We start from the raw sequence: 13,516 nt of genomic DNA, 5'->3' as shown, positions 1-13,516 counted from the left end.
AGTAATAATTTGGTTAAATTTTATAAAATAAAAATTCGTTATTATTTTTCATTAACTCATATTTAGAGAGAGAATATTTAGTTAATTGGCAAATTTTAATAGTTCATAATATAGTCATTTATGAATTTTTTGATTGATCACTTGAGTAAAAACAATTTTAATAAAAATATTCGTCGTAGAAGATTGGTTGACATATTTTTTAATATTTTCCTAAAGTATTCATTCTAAATGAAGAGTTATGAAAAAATTGAGTCATTAAACTTATGACGTTTTAATCGTATTTTATAAATGAAACAACTTTTTTTAATGGTCACCTCTTCTCGTTTAAATTTTTATAATATATATGCAATGGAGACGCGTTGCGAGTTTTCTTTTTCTTTTTCAAAAAAAAAAAGTCTAGCAGATTTTATAACGTTCTTGCATAAATCGCTTGGGAAAAAATGCTAATTAAAAAAAAAAAATCTTGCTGCACCGACGAAGATAAAGATTATTAAATGTTTCCTTTCGCCGCAAGTTATTTATTAACTAATACAAATTTTGGGACGCATGAATATTCCCCAAATTAGACTTGCCGGAACTTTTGTGGTGTCGAATTAAAAATTATCGAATTTACATTAAGTAGAATTTGAAAAAATTAGATTTTACAATGAGCCCAATTTTAATATCGAAAAATTTTTTAATTTTATAGAATTCTTATTTAACTGAACTTTGATAAAGCAGATTTTCTAATATATCGAATTTTCAAATAACACGATTTCAATTTAACAAAATTTATATCGAAAAAAAATTTCGTAAAAAAAGAATTTTTATTTATTAGAATTGTTCTTTTGTCAAATTTCTATTTATCCGAATATTCACTTAAAAGTATTTTTATTAAGAGAATTTTCAATTAAAAGAATTTCTATATTAAACAAAAATTCTTATTTAACAAAAGATTTATTCAAAAAATTTCTATACAATCCAATTTTTATTTAGTAGAATTGTCATTTAACAGAAATTCTTCTTAGCTAAATTTTTAAGACAAAGATTTTTTATTTCATCAATACTTTATTTGACCCAAGTTTCACTTATCCGAATTTTCATTAGATAGAATTGTTAAAACGTCGAATTTCCATTTGATCCAACTTGCATATATCAGATCATCCACTTGGTAGAAACATTTCAGCGGGAGTTTTAAAATCAACCAATCACAATTTTCCTGATAATTTTAGATTGGTTGATTTTAAAACTCCCGCTGAAATGTTTCTACCAAGTGGATGATCTGATATATGAAAGTTGGATCAAATGGAAATTCGACGTTTTAACAATTCTATCTAATGAAAATTCGCATAAGTGAAACTTCGGTTAATTAAAGTATCGGTAAAATAGAAAATCTCTGTCATAACAATCTAGTTAATTAGAATTTCTGTTAAATGACAATTCTACTAAATAAAAATTAGATTGTATAGAAATTTTTTTGAATAAATCTTTTGTTAAATAAGAATTTTTTTTATATAGAAATTCTTTTAATTAAAAATTCTGTTAATAAAAATACTTTTAAGTGAATATTTGGATAAATAGAAATTCATGACGCTGAAGTTACCAACGTTGATTCGACAAATCAACGAACGAATTTTTCGTTTTCAGATTAGTTTAAAGGCCAAGAACAAATTTTTTTTTTAAAGGAAACTTCTTTATTTTAGTCTCAAATTACATCCTTAAACACTAAAAATCCTCAACCAATGCGGGGAAATATTCAATCTTAGGAAAAAAAAAATTCTTTTCGTCGATTCAACATTGGTAACTTCAGTGTCATAGAAATTCGACAAAAGAACAATTCTGATAAATAAAAATTCTTTTTTATGAAAATTTTTCTAGATAGAAATTTTATTAAATGGAAATTGTATTATTTGAAAATTCGATGCATTAGAAAATCTACTTTATCAAAGTTCAGTTAAATAAAAATTCTACAGAATTAAAAATTGTTTTAAATAGAAATTTTTTGATATTAAAATTGGGCTCATTATAAAATCTACTTTTTTAAAATTCTACTAAATTTAAATTCAATAATTTTTAATTCGACACCACAAAAATTCCGACAAGTCTAATTTGAGGAATATTCATGCGTCCCACAAAATTTTAAAGTTGTTATTTTAATAAATGAAAGATGGAAGCAGTTTTAAAAATTTGATAGACCAAAAAAAAATGATTTCGTCCATTTCGCAAAAGTTCAGGTACATAATTTCTAAAGAAAAAAAAGTCAAAAATTTGTAAATTAAAATTAATTTAAAATTTATTTAAGATTAAATACTTTTTTGTGTAGAAAATATTCTATTTTATGGAAAATCTATCCAGAAGGAATTTGGACTAATAAATTTTGTACAATGTCATGCGATTTGAAAGAAAAAATTTTTGCCACAGTATATAATACGTATTGTAACCATTCTTCTTTTGTTTTACCTCAAAAGGATTTGTATTGTGAAAGATATGAATTATCTAAATAAAGTGAATGCAATGGTTCTTCGTTTCACCCTACATACACCTTTTATGGTACATACCATTATATATATATATATATATATATTCTTATAAACTCTACTGTGTTTTCTCGAAATAAAATTTGAATACACTCATTATGGATAAAGTACATGACCACATACCACAATAACTTTCTGTATTAATAACCAACATATGAGAGTTTATGTATCCTATATCTTTTACCTTTTGTATAAATATTATTATCCATAGAAGTACATTTCATCCTCTCGGCTAACATTATGTATATCCTTTCAACATATTCCAAATATTATATTTAATCCTTTCAGGTTAATGTATATAGTCATGAGTGGACCACGTTTTGTTTTTCGTGTATAACTTTTTTTTTTAGAGTAAATAATTAGCTAACTTCAACATACCTGTTGGATAGGTATAGTGAGAAAAGAGCTACAAGTTACATGTATTTATAATTTTATTTTACTGTCATTGAAAAATTTTCTAGATGTTTTTTAAAAAGTGTTTTTCCGACTATACCTACACGGAAAAACTTTGTTCAAGAATCATTCCTAAATTTGTTCAGGAACTGAGGATATGAGAAAAATTCTGCAAAATTTACAGAAAATACAAAAATCATTGAAGAAAATACTTGTATTTTTATTATGACATTGGAAGACTTCTTGTTAATGCCGCGATCGGAATATCTCAGTCACTGGGTGTTGAAAGTTTCTTGAACTGTTTTAGAAGACACAGTACAGTAACCAAGCACTAGGCAGGGATTGGATGCGTCAAATATGTTTCCAATGCATAATACCATAAGCTGCTAAGGTAGCTGAGAGATGTAAAGCGCAGTTTTTGGACTCTCGAGGACGTGGGATCGAGTCCTCCCAGAGTAAATTTTTTTCTCGCAAACGTAAAAATTTATTCTAAAACAAGTTCAAGACTTTCTGTAGTGAGTTTAGGAAGTTGTCTTGAATTTCTCTACAATTCTTATAGAAATACTGCTTAGAATTTTTCAAAGAAAATATAAATAAGATTTCTTAAATTATTCTCATATCCTCAGTTCCTGAACAAATTTAGGAATGATTCTTGCACAAAGTTTTTCCGTGTATGTATTGTATAAATTATAAAATTAATATTGTTGATTTTTAAAATTTTTCTCAACGTAAATTAAAATGGGAGATTTTTAGAGAGTAAATACATTAATTTTATAATTAATGCGACTAAATTTTTAACCAACAGACGTATTTCACATTTATTTATAATCTCGAGTTTTTATAATTAAAAAAAAAAAAAAAACCTTTTCATGCCTCTGCATATTTTTCAATTTAATGTTATTTACTAATGGTTACATTTATTATATAAAATATATATAAAAATATTATATAAAAAGTACCTAAATCTGGTGCAGAAATTATTCTACTTTGTCCTCTTTAAAATTGGGGATTTGATCAGTTTCTCTTGTACGAAAAAACAGTAAATAAACAACAGCTTTTAAAATTCCTTTTTATATACAAAAAAAATGTTATTAACATATTAAAGAGAATCTTTATAGGGTCAGTTTAGGTAAATGGGGACAAAATCCCTATTTTTCACAAAATAAGTAAGTTTCTTCCTTTAAAAGGCAATTTTTGCGGGTTTTTTTTTTTAAAGTTGTTATTAACATTCCCAGGATTAATTTTATGCAGCAGAAAAAAATTTAGATAAGCTTTAAACGCATGAAACTGACTGTCACCATTTACCTTAAGATTTAGAAAATTTCCTAAAATTTGGGGTAAATGGGGACAGCATAGTTTCTAAGAAAGGACGAACTTAAAAATTTTCTTATAAATTGATTAAATTTGCTTGGTTTATGTCTTTTATTTTATTTTCTTTTATTTCAATATTTTGTCTCGCATTTGAAAAAAAACAGACTTAAAAATCATACAAAATTTTTTTCTTATTCCTTATGATTTCCATAACAGAAATTCACATGAATTTTTGATTTTTGTCAATTTGGTTAATAATTATTTTTTGTTATTATTAATTATTTAATTAATTTAAACTAATAATTTTTAGGGTTTCGTGGCTCAGGGCCTAAAGAAATTTCATGTTATAAAAAATAAAGGGAATTGCACACGTTTAAAGAAGATGTTGATAGATTAAAATTAAATATCACCCCCAAAAGGTAAAAAATGTTGATTCTACTAAGTATATTAGATATAATATGATATGTATGAGATATCTGTAACGCTACCGCAGATTTCCCACGTGTCCTTATGTATATTGTATTCCTCGTCTTTTCCGCCTCTAAAAACTTTTATTCCCAAATGGTCTTTAATCAAATACCATTTTTCTATATGACACAAGTCGCAAATAACCTTAAAAAATACTTCAACTTCCGTTAAATTTTTGTTTCCTTTTTTTCTTTTCTTAAAATCAATTAATAAAAATTATTTTACAAATTATATATTTAAATACAATGGAAAACCATACGTAAATATGTTACGTATATTTTTCTGCTGTAAATTGAAGAAAAAAATTTATTTTATTTAAATAATCGTTGACTATTATCAAATAAATATTTATTAGTTTGTTTTTAATAATAATTATTTTCTGAATTATTTGGTCGCTGAATTCGAATTTGAGGTCAGTTTTTCAAAATTCAAAATGGCGGATCCAATATGGCGGACAAATTTTTAAAAAATCAATCCAATTTGCCTGAAATTTGTTACTAGGGGTTTTCGTAGTCGCTGAATTCGAATTTGAGGTCAGTTTTTCAAAATTCAAAATGGCAGACAAATTTTTAAAAAATCAAACCGATTTGCCTGAAATTTGTTACTCAGGGGTTTTTGTGGTCGCTGAATTCGAATTTGAGGTCAGTTTTTCAAAATTCAAAATGGCGGATCCAATATGGCAGACAAATAAAAAAAAAATTTTTTAATTTGTCCGCCATATTGGATCCGCTATTTTGAATTTCAAAAAACCGACCTCAAATTCGAATTCAGCGATCCCAAAAACCCCCGAGTAACAAATTTCAGACAAATCGGATTGATTTTTTAAAAATTTGTCCGCCATATTGGATCCGCCATTTTGAATTTTGAAAAACTGACCTCAAATTCGAATTCAGCGACTACGAAAACCCCCGAGTAACAATTTGTGGTCAAAACGCATTAATTTTTAAATTATCCGCCATATTGGGTTGCCATATTGGATCCGCCATTTTGAATTTTGAAAAACTGACTTCAGATTCGTAATCAGAGACCCCGAAAACCCCTGAGCAACGAGTTTCATGTAAATCTGATAAATTTTAAGTTTTCATGGTCGCCATTTTGGGTCCGCCATTTTGTTTTTTTGAAATCTGACTTCAAATTTGGATTCAGCGACCCCAAAAACCCCCAGTAACAAATTTCAGGCGAATCAAATTAAATTTAGTATTATTTTTTTGCGATGGCCATATATGGCCACTTGCACAAAGGTGGCACGACTTTTTCTGGCCACATATGGGCCCTGGACTGTCAAGGGGTTAATTCATATAAAAATTATTTATTTCAAGTGAATATTTATTTGATAATAAGTATAACCGATTATTTGAATCAAGTAAATTTTTTTTTATATTGTAGGGCGCAATAAAATATTTAGTTTATTATTTTTAGATTTGAGTACAAAAAATTCTGATGCGTTGGATTCAAAAATCAAATGTTCAGATGATTAACAATTGTTGAAAATTTCAGTGTCAAATCCAATTTGAAAAATTGTGATAAAAACGTATTTGTACGTCACATAAATTCCGTAATGAATGGCGTACACGTCAAAACATCTTTGTCATTTAAGTGTCTATGATCACTAGAATAATTACACAGTCACACGAAAAAAAAAAAGTTTTGATCTGGGGATCTGACTATACCTACTTTATGTTTTTTTGGTCGCTGAATCCAAATTCGAGGTCCGTTTTACCCCCATCATATCAGGATTTTGAGATAACCTCAAAAAACCAATATGGCGGACACTTTTTCGAAAATTTCATCGTATTTGTCTAAAACTCTTTATTCGGGGGTTTTTGGGGTCGCTGATCACGAATCTGATGTCAGTTTTCAAAAATTCAAAATGGCGGATCCAAAATGGCTAACACATTTTCGAAAAATTCATCGGAATCGCATGAAACTCGTTACTCGGGAGTTTTCGGAGTCGCTGATTACGAATTTGAACTTTGTTTTCAAAAATTCAAGATGGCGGACACTTTTTCGAAAAATGCCATCATTGCAGATACACTTAAGAAATTTTTTTACGATGCCATCTTGAATTTTTGAAAACTGACTTCAAATTCGTAATCAGCGACTCCGAAAACCACCACGAATTTTTCAAAAAAGTGTCCGCCATTTTGAATTTTTGAAAACTGACATCAGATTCGTGATCAGCGACCCCAAAAACTCCCGAGTAACGAGTTTCAGACAAATCCGATAAATTTTCCGAAAATGTTTCAGCCATTTTGGATCCGCCATTTTGAATTTTGAAAAACTGACATTAGATTCGTGATCAGCGATCCCAAATACCCCCCGAGTAACGAGTTTCAGGCAAATCCGATGAATTTTTCGAAAAAGTGTCCGCCATATTGGTTTTTTGAGGTTATCTCAAAATCCTAATCTGATGGGATAAAACGGACCTCGAATTCAGATTCAGCGACCCAAAAAACATAAAATAGGCATAGTCAGACCCCCAGATCAAAACTTTTTTTTTGTGTGTGACTGTGTTATTAATGACGTATACTACTGATGTAGTACCAATTAAAAGAAAAAAAATTTTTTTTTCCTTTCAATTCACTTATTATAACCGATATGAGTAATTTTGTTTCATTCGACTTTATGTATAATTAAGTTCATTTCAAATTGCCAAGAAAAGGAAATCAAAGTGAATTTTAAAAAGAGCATGTAACCTCATTTAATAAACGAAGGACTTCAATTCAAAATCAAAAATAGAATTTCTTTTTTATACGAATTTTTTACTTAAAAAAATTTTTAGCTACCCAATTTTTGTTTGGCAGAATTTTTATTCTATAGTCATTTAATTTAGCAGAATTTTCATTCAATTGAATTTTAATGTAATTCGAATTTTTTAATTGAGAGAAATTTTAATTCACCGAATTTTAATTTGTACGAATTTTTAAGACACGACAAATTTTCATTTTTCCGAAATTACAAACAACCGAACAAACAATCGGCAAAAAGATTTCGGCGCACATTTTAAAATTGACCAATCACGATTTTCTTGATAACAATTCTAATTGGTTAATTTTAAAAATTGCGCCGAAATCTTTCTGCCGATTGTTTGTTCGGCTGTTTGTAATTTCGGACAAATGAAAATTCTATCAATTAAAAAGTCGTATAAATGAAAAATTCGGACAAATTAAATTCAGTGAATTCGAATTACTGTCATTTTTCTAATAAAAGTTCTTAAAGTGGAAATTAAATTTTGCTAATTAATATAACATACTCCAAACATAAAATAATTGAAATTTTATTCTAGATATAATTTTGAAAATCATAGTGTACAAATTTGTTTGATTTAAATAATTTATAATATGTACAACGTTTATATTATGTTAACATTTGCGAGCAGGTTCAATCATCTGCAAATTATTTATGTCCTTCGAAATATGACTACGGTTTTCGAAGTGTATGCGTACTTCAATTATAAAGGTTGTAAATTCTAATTATTAATTAATAGCAAGGCAATAAATTGCGGTCCTGTGGGGGAAGTGTAACCATTGTATTGCTCGCATACTGTAATGAATAACGTGCAATTGTACACTACCGCAATTGCGCGTTGTTACTCATTCTGCATCTAACCATTTAATCTCAACGACCACCTGTAACGGTGGATAACAGATAGATTTCCAATATCTTCAAGTTTAATGGGGAAATTCGAAATGACATATTTTTTTTTTATTTAATATTTAAATCAATACATTGATATATACCTTTATATAATAAAATAATCCCTCGTTGATAGTATATATTTCCCTATATATATTTATAAAAAGATTTTGCCGCCAACAGTTTCTGTAGCTTTACCAACCATGTCAAAAACATAGGTTAAAAACGAACATAACCTCAAAAATCAAGGTCATTTGTCAAAAACATTGGTCAAACACGAACATAACCTCAAAGTTCAAAGTTAGATGTCAAAAACATAGGTTAAAAACGAACTTAACCTCAAAATTCAAGGTCATATGTTTAAAAAAAAAAAAGTTAAAAATGATCAGAAAAAACCCCGAGTAGCGAGTTTATAATTAAATACAATGAATTTAAAATTTCCTCCATATTGGATCCGCCATTTTGAATTTTTAAAAACTGACATTGGATTCGTAATCATCGTGAATTTTTTTTATTAAAGTGACAAAAAAAAGAAAGTGAAAACAGAGCGTTTGGAACTATTAATTTTTAGGTAATATTTTAATTATTTTAATTTTAACTGACCCAAGTATATACGATATACATATAGTATAAATTCGAGATAAATTTACACCATATGTCCTTAAGCAAGTGTTCATTCAAAATAGAGTTTGTCTTTCCGTCAAAACTATATACATATATAATATCCATAGAAACGTAGTGAAATGCCACACTCACTGATTACAACACATGACAAAACTGCATATGACATTCAGTTTAGCGAGAAAGTAACATTTACCAATATTATATATATAGTTGTAACCACATTTTGAATCTTTCGACGCGTATTTGCCTCGAATATCTTTCTGCATATTATGTATATCACTCATCTGTAACAAAACTCAAATATACGATGCGCATATATATATACCCTTCTCGCTAACAACTTTCAAACTTGCTGATATATATATTATACATTGCAGTAAACTTTATCAAGTGATCCAATTGACAAAAATGTAAAAATTGGATTTTTTTGAAAAATCATAAATATAGTAGAAAAGAGTTCATAGTAGAATTTAATTTGATATATCATTTTTATTGAGCCGAATTTTTAATTCTAATTATTATTTAGGAGAATTTTCATTAAACCGATTTTCTACATAACAGATTTTTTATATATAACCAAAAAATCATTTAACAGAATTTTTAATTGATAGAATTTTCATTTGTCCGAAATTGTAAATCGGCCGAACAAACAATCGACGGAAAGATTTCGGCGTGATTTTTAACAGTAACCAATCACAGTTTTATGAATAATTTTTGATTGGGGTGATTTTAAAAATCGCGCCAAAATTTTTCTGTCGATTGTTCGCTCAGTTATTTTGCAATTTCGGACAAATGGAAATTCTGTCAAATATTATTCTTCCGTAGAAGAAATTAAAATGACAACGTTTTGGTCCCATTTTTACGAAAAATTACAGCACAAATTAAAATGGCCGCTTTTTTGACATATTTTTATGGAAAAATAGAGCAAAAACGACGCCATTTTAATTTCTCCTCTTTATTTTAGGAAAAAATTAAGAACAAAACGGTATAATTTTAACTTTTGCTCTAGTATTACGGAAAAATAAACAAACAAAAAAAACCGGCGCCATAGTAATTTCTGCTCTACTTTTTCCGTAAAACAAAAGCAGAAATTAAAATAGCGCCGTTTTTGTACTATTTTTACGAAAAATTAAAACAAAAACGTCGACATTTTAATTTCTGCTTTCGTTTAACGTAAAAGTATATAGTAAAAATGTCGACATTTTAATTTTTACTCTAGTTTTTCTTAAAATTAGAGCAAAAACGGCGCCATTTTAATTTCTGTCTCATTTTTACTAAAAAGTAGAGCAGAAATTAAAATGACTCTGTTTTGCCATATTTTTACGAAAAATTACAGCACAAATTAAAATGGCCGCTTTTTTGACATATTTTTATGGAAAAATAGAGCAAAAACGGCACCATTTCAATTTCTGCTCTACTTTTAGGGAAAAATTAAGAACAAAACGGTACAATTTTAACTTTTGCTCTAGTATTAAGGAAAAATAAACAAAAAAACCGGCGCCATTGTAATTTCTGCTCTACTTTTTTCGTAAAACAAAAGCAGAAATTAAAATAGCGCCGTTTTTGTACTATTTTTACGAAAAATTAAAACAAAAACGTCGACATTTTAATTTCTGCTTTCGTTTTATGTAAAAGTATATAGTAAAAATGTCGACATTTTAATTTCTACTCTAGTTTTTCTTAAAATTAGAGCAAAAACGGCGCCATTTTAATTTCTGTCTCATTTTTACTAAAAAGTAGAGCAGAAATTAAAATTACTCCGTTTTGACATATTTTCACAAAAAATTACAACACAAATTAAAATGGCCGCTTTTTTGACATATTTTTACGGAAAAATAGAGCAAAAACAAGCACCATTTCAATTTCTGCTCTTCTTTTAGGGGAAAATATAGAGCAAAACGGTGCAATTTTAATTTCTGCCCTATAGTCTTAAGCAAAATAAAGGAAAAACGGCTCCATTTTAATTTCTGCTCTACTTTTTCCATAAAACTATGGCAGAAATTAAAAATGGCGCCGTTTTTGCCCTATTTTTACGAAAAATTAATACAATAAAGTCGACATTTAACTTTCTGCTTTAGTTTTACTCAAAAGTATAATATATAGCAAAAATGTCGACATTTTAATTTCTCTCCTATTTTTACTAAAAACTAAAGCGGCGTTTTTGCTTCATTTTTCCCTAAAAGTAGAGCAGAAATTAAAATGGCGCCATTGTGGCTCTTTTTTCCGTAAAAATATGGCAAAAAGAGGCCATTTTAATTCGTGCTGTAATTTCTCGTAAAAAATAAGGCAAAAACAGCGCCATTTTAATTTGATTGATCAATTTTAAAAAACGCGCCTTAATCTTTCGATTGATTGTTTGTTCGGACATTTACAATTTCGAACAAATAAAAATTCAGCGTTTTATGAATTTTGTACGAATAAAAATTCGTTTAAAGAGAAATTATCTCAAATTCTAATTCGAAAAATGAAAATTCCTCCAAAAAATAATTATATTTAATAAAAAATTCTTTAAAATCAAAATTCTAAACTAATAATTTTTATGGGATAATAATTCAAACCAATAGATTTTTTTTGGGGCGTTCTTCATCATTTTAAATTGCTGTTATTGTTTATATCGTGAATATTAAAAAAATAAATAAGGTAAAAAAAAATCGTGCAAACAAAAATGATTTCAATATTAAAAAAAAAAGAGTAAGCTATTGTTGTTTGATGAGTATGTATATATATATATATATAAATGTATGTATAAGTTGACCACGTGGGATTAACAGGGGACAAAGTCCAATGTGATACGGACAACCGGTCCCACTTGAGAGGTATAATTGCGTTAGGCACCTCGCGTATATACATATGATGAAACCGGTATATTTAATCTTGGAACGGAACCGCTCGACCAGTTGGCTCGGAACCTACCCCCCAGAAGAGATAAAACGTCATTGTCGTCGTCGTTGTCGTCGATGTATATAGCATACATACAGAATTAAAGGTTGCGGACTTTGGACTCTCACTCTCTTCTCTCTCCGCCAACCTCTCGAAAATCCCACACACTTCTCACGTGCGCAACCTCTTCTGTCTCTCTTTCTCTCTCTCTCTCTCTCTCTCTCTCTCACTCACTCACTCATTTTTGCTCGTATACACATGCTCGAAAACTCTTTAAACTCTAAAGTGCATCACACGTCGATCGTATTTCTGCACGACTGTAAAACATTTGTGAATTCGACCCACATTTTTTTTTCTGTATACACATTTTACGTGCGCAATTTAATATAATTTTCAAGTTGTATTTGTCTTGAGAGAAATTTATATATATATTAACGACAGCAACCAAATTTGCATTTTTACACTAAAAAAAAAGGTTTGGTATTGACAACCAAACGTTTGGTTGGTATTTAAGCAACCAAATTTTTTTTGTTGAATCAACAAAATTTTAATTGTCTCAATCAAAATTTGTTTGACACAACCAAAATTAGAAAAAAAAGGATTTTTGTTGTCCTATAACTAAAGTTTGAATGGGACAACCAAAATTTTGTTGATTCAACAAAAAAAATTTGTTTGCTTAAATACCAACCAAACGTTTGGTTGTCAATACCAAACCCTTTTTTCAGTGTAACTAGATTTTTATTTAAAAAGAATTTCTATTTAACAGAACTGAAATGTAGCTGAATTTTTTGTTTAACAAGCTACCATTTAACTGGAGTTTTTATTTAAACTATGAATGATTAAAATTTTATTTAGCAAAATTTTGGATTTAACACTGATTTGATTTTTATTCGAATTGGCGAATTTATGTTAACATAACCTATAAATTCTATTATTTTTTAATCTCAACTATTTAATTTTTATCTAATGGTAATTTTTAATTGTTGGAAAATGTGAAAAATAAAATTGTTTTCACTTTCATTTAAAACAGTTGACACTGAAAAAAATTTATTTGATTCAAATAAACGGTCACTTGACTATTATCAAATATGTCGATATTTACTTGAAATATATAATAGATGACCACAAGAAAAATCAAAATTTTTCCAAGGCAAATAAGAATATGATTTTTGATATCCTGAACACGAATCTGAAGTCCGATTTGCTCCAACACGTCAAGGTTTTTTTCTAACCTCAAAAAACATGTCTAAGCAAACAAGTAACTCAGAATTTTTGTGGGCTTGGGTTCTAGGGGTTTTTGGCGTCGCTGATCACGAATCCGATGTCAGATTTTAAAAATTCAAAATGTCGAATGCAATATTTTTGTTTTAAATTGTCCTCAATATTGCATCCGCCATTTTGAATTTTGAAAATCTGACATCGGATTCATAATCAGCGACCCCAAAAACCCCTAGAACCCAAGTTCACAAGAATTTTGAGTTACTTGTTTGATTAGACAGGTTTTTTGAGGTTAGAAAAATATCCTGACATGTTGGAGCAAATCGAATTTCAGATTCGTGTTCAGCGCATCAAAATACGTCAGAAAATCATATTTCGATTTGCCTTAGAAAAAGTTCAATTTTTTTTTGTGGTCCTATATAATTTTTATTTAAATTAAATAAACTGTATTTGAACCAATATAACTCCTG

The 13,516-nt window shown here is 28.3% G+C and overlaps 2 protein-coding genes across 2 annotated transcripts in view; both read right to left on the bottom strand.

Annotated features, from left to right (window-relative positions):
- LOC127290321 (E3 ubiquitin-protein ligase MYLIP) overlaps positions 1 to 13,516 on the bottom strand; it is a 210,653-nt gene that overhangs the window by 129,950 nt on the left and 67,187 nt on the right. The window lies entirely within an intron of this gene.
- Positions 1 to 13,516, bottom strand: part of LOC127290329 (histone H2A-like) — a 365,622-nt gene that overhangs the window by 330,878 nt on the left and 21,228 nt on the right. The window lies entirely within an intron of this gene.

Source organism: Leptopilina boulardi, unplaced genomic scaffold (genome assembly GCF_019393585.1).
Source record: "Leptopilina boulardi isolate dan_hultmark-lab unplaced genomic scaffold, ZJU_Lbou_2.1 LbouV2_59, whole genome shotgun sequence".
Classification (NCBI taxonomy): Eukaryota; Metazoa; Arthropoda; class Insecta; order Hymenoptera; family Figitidae; genus Leptopilina; species Leptopilina boulardi.
This window is presented reverse-complemented; position numbering and strand designations above follow the sequence as displayed.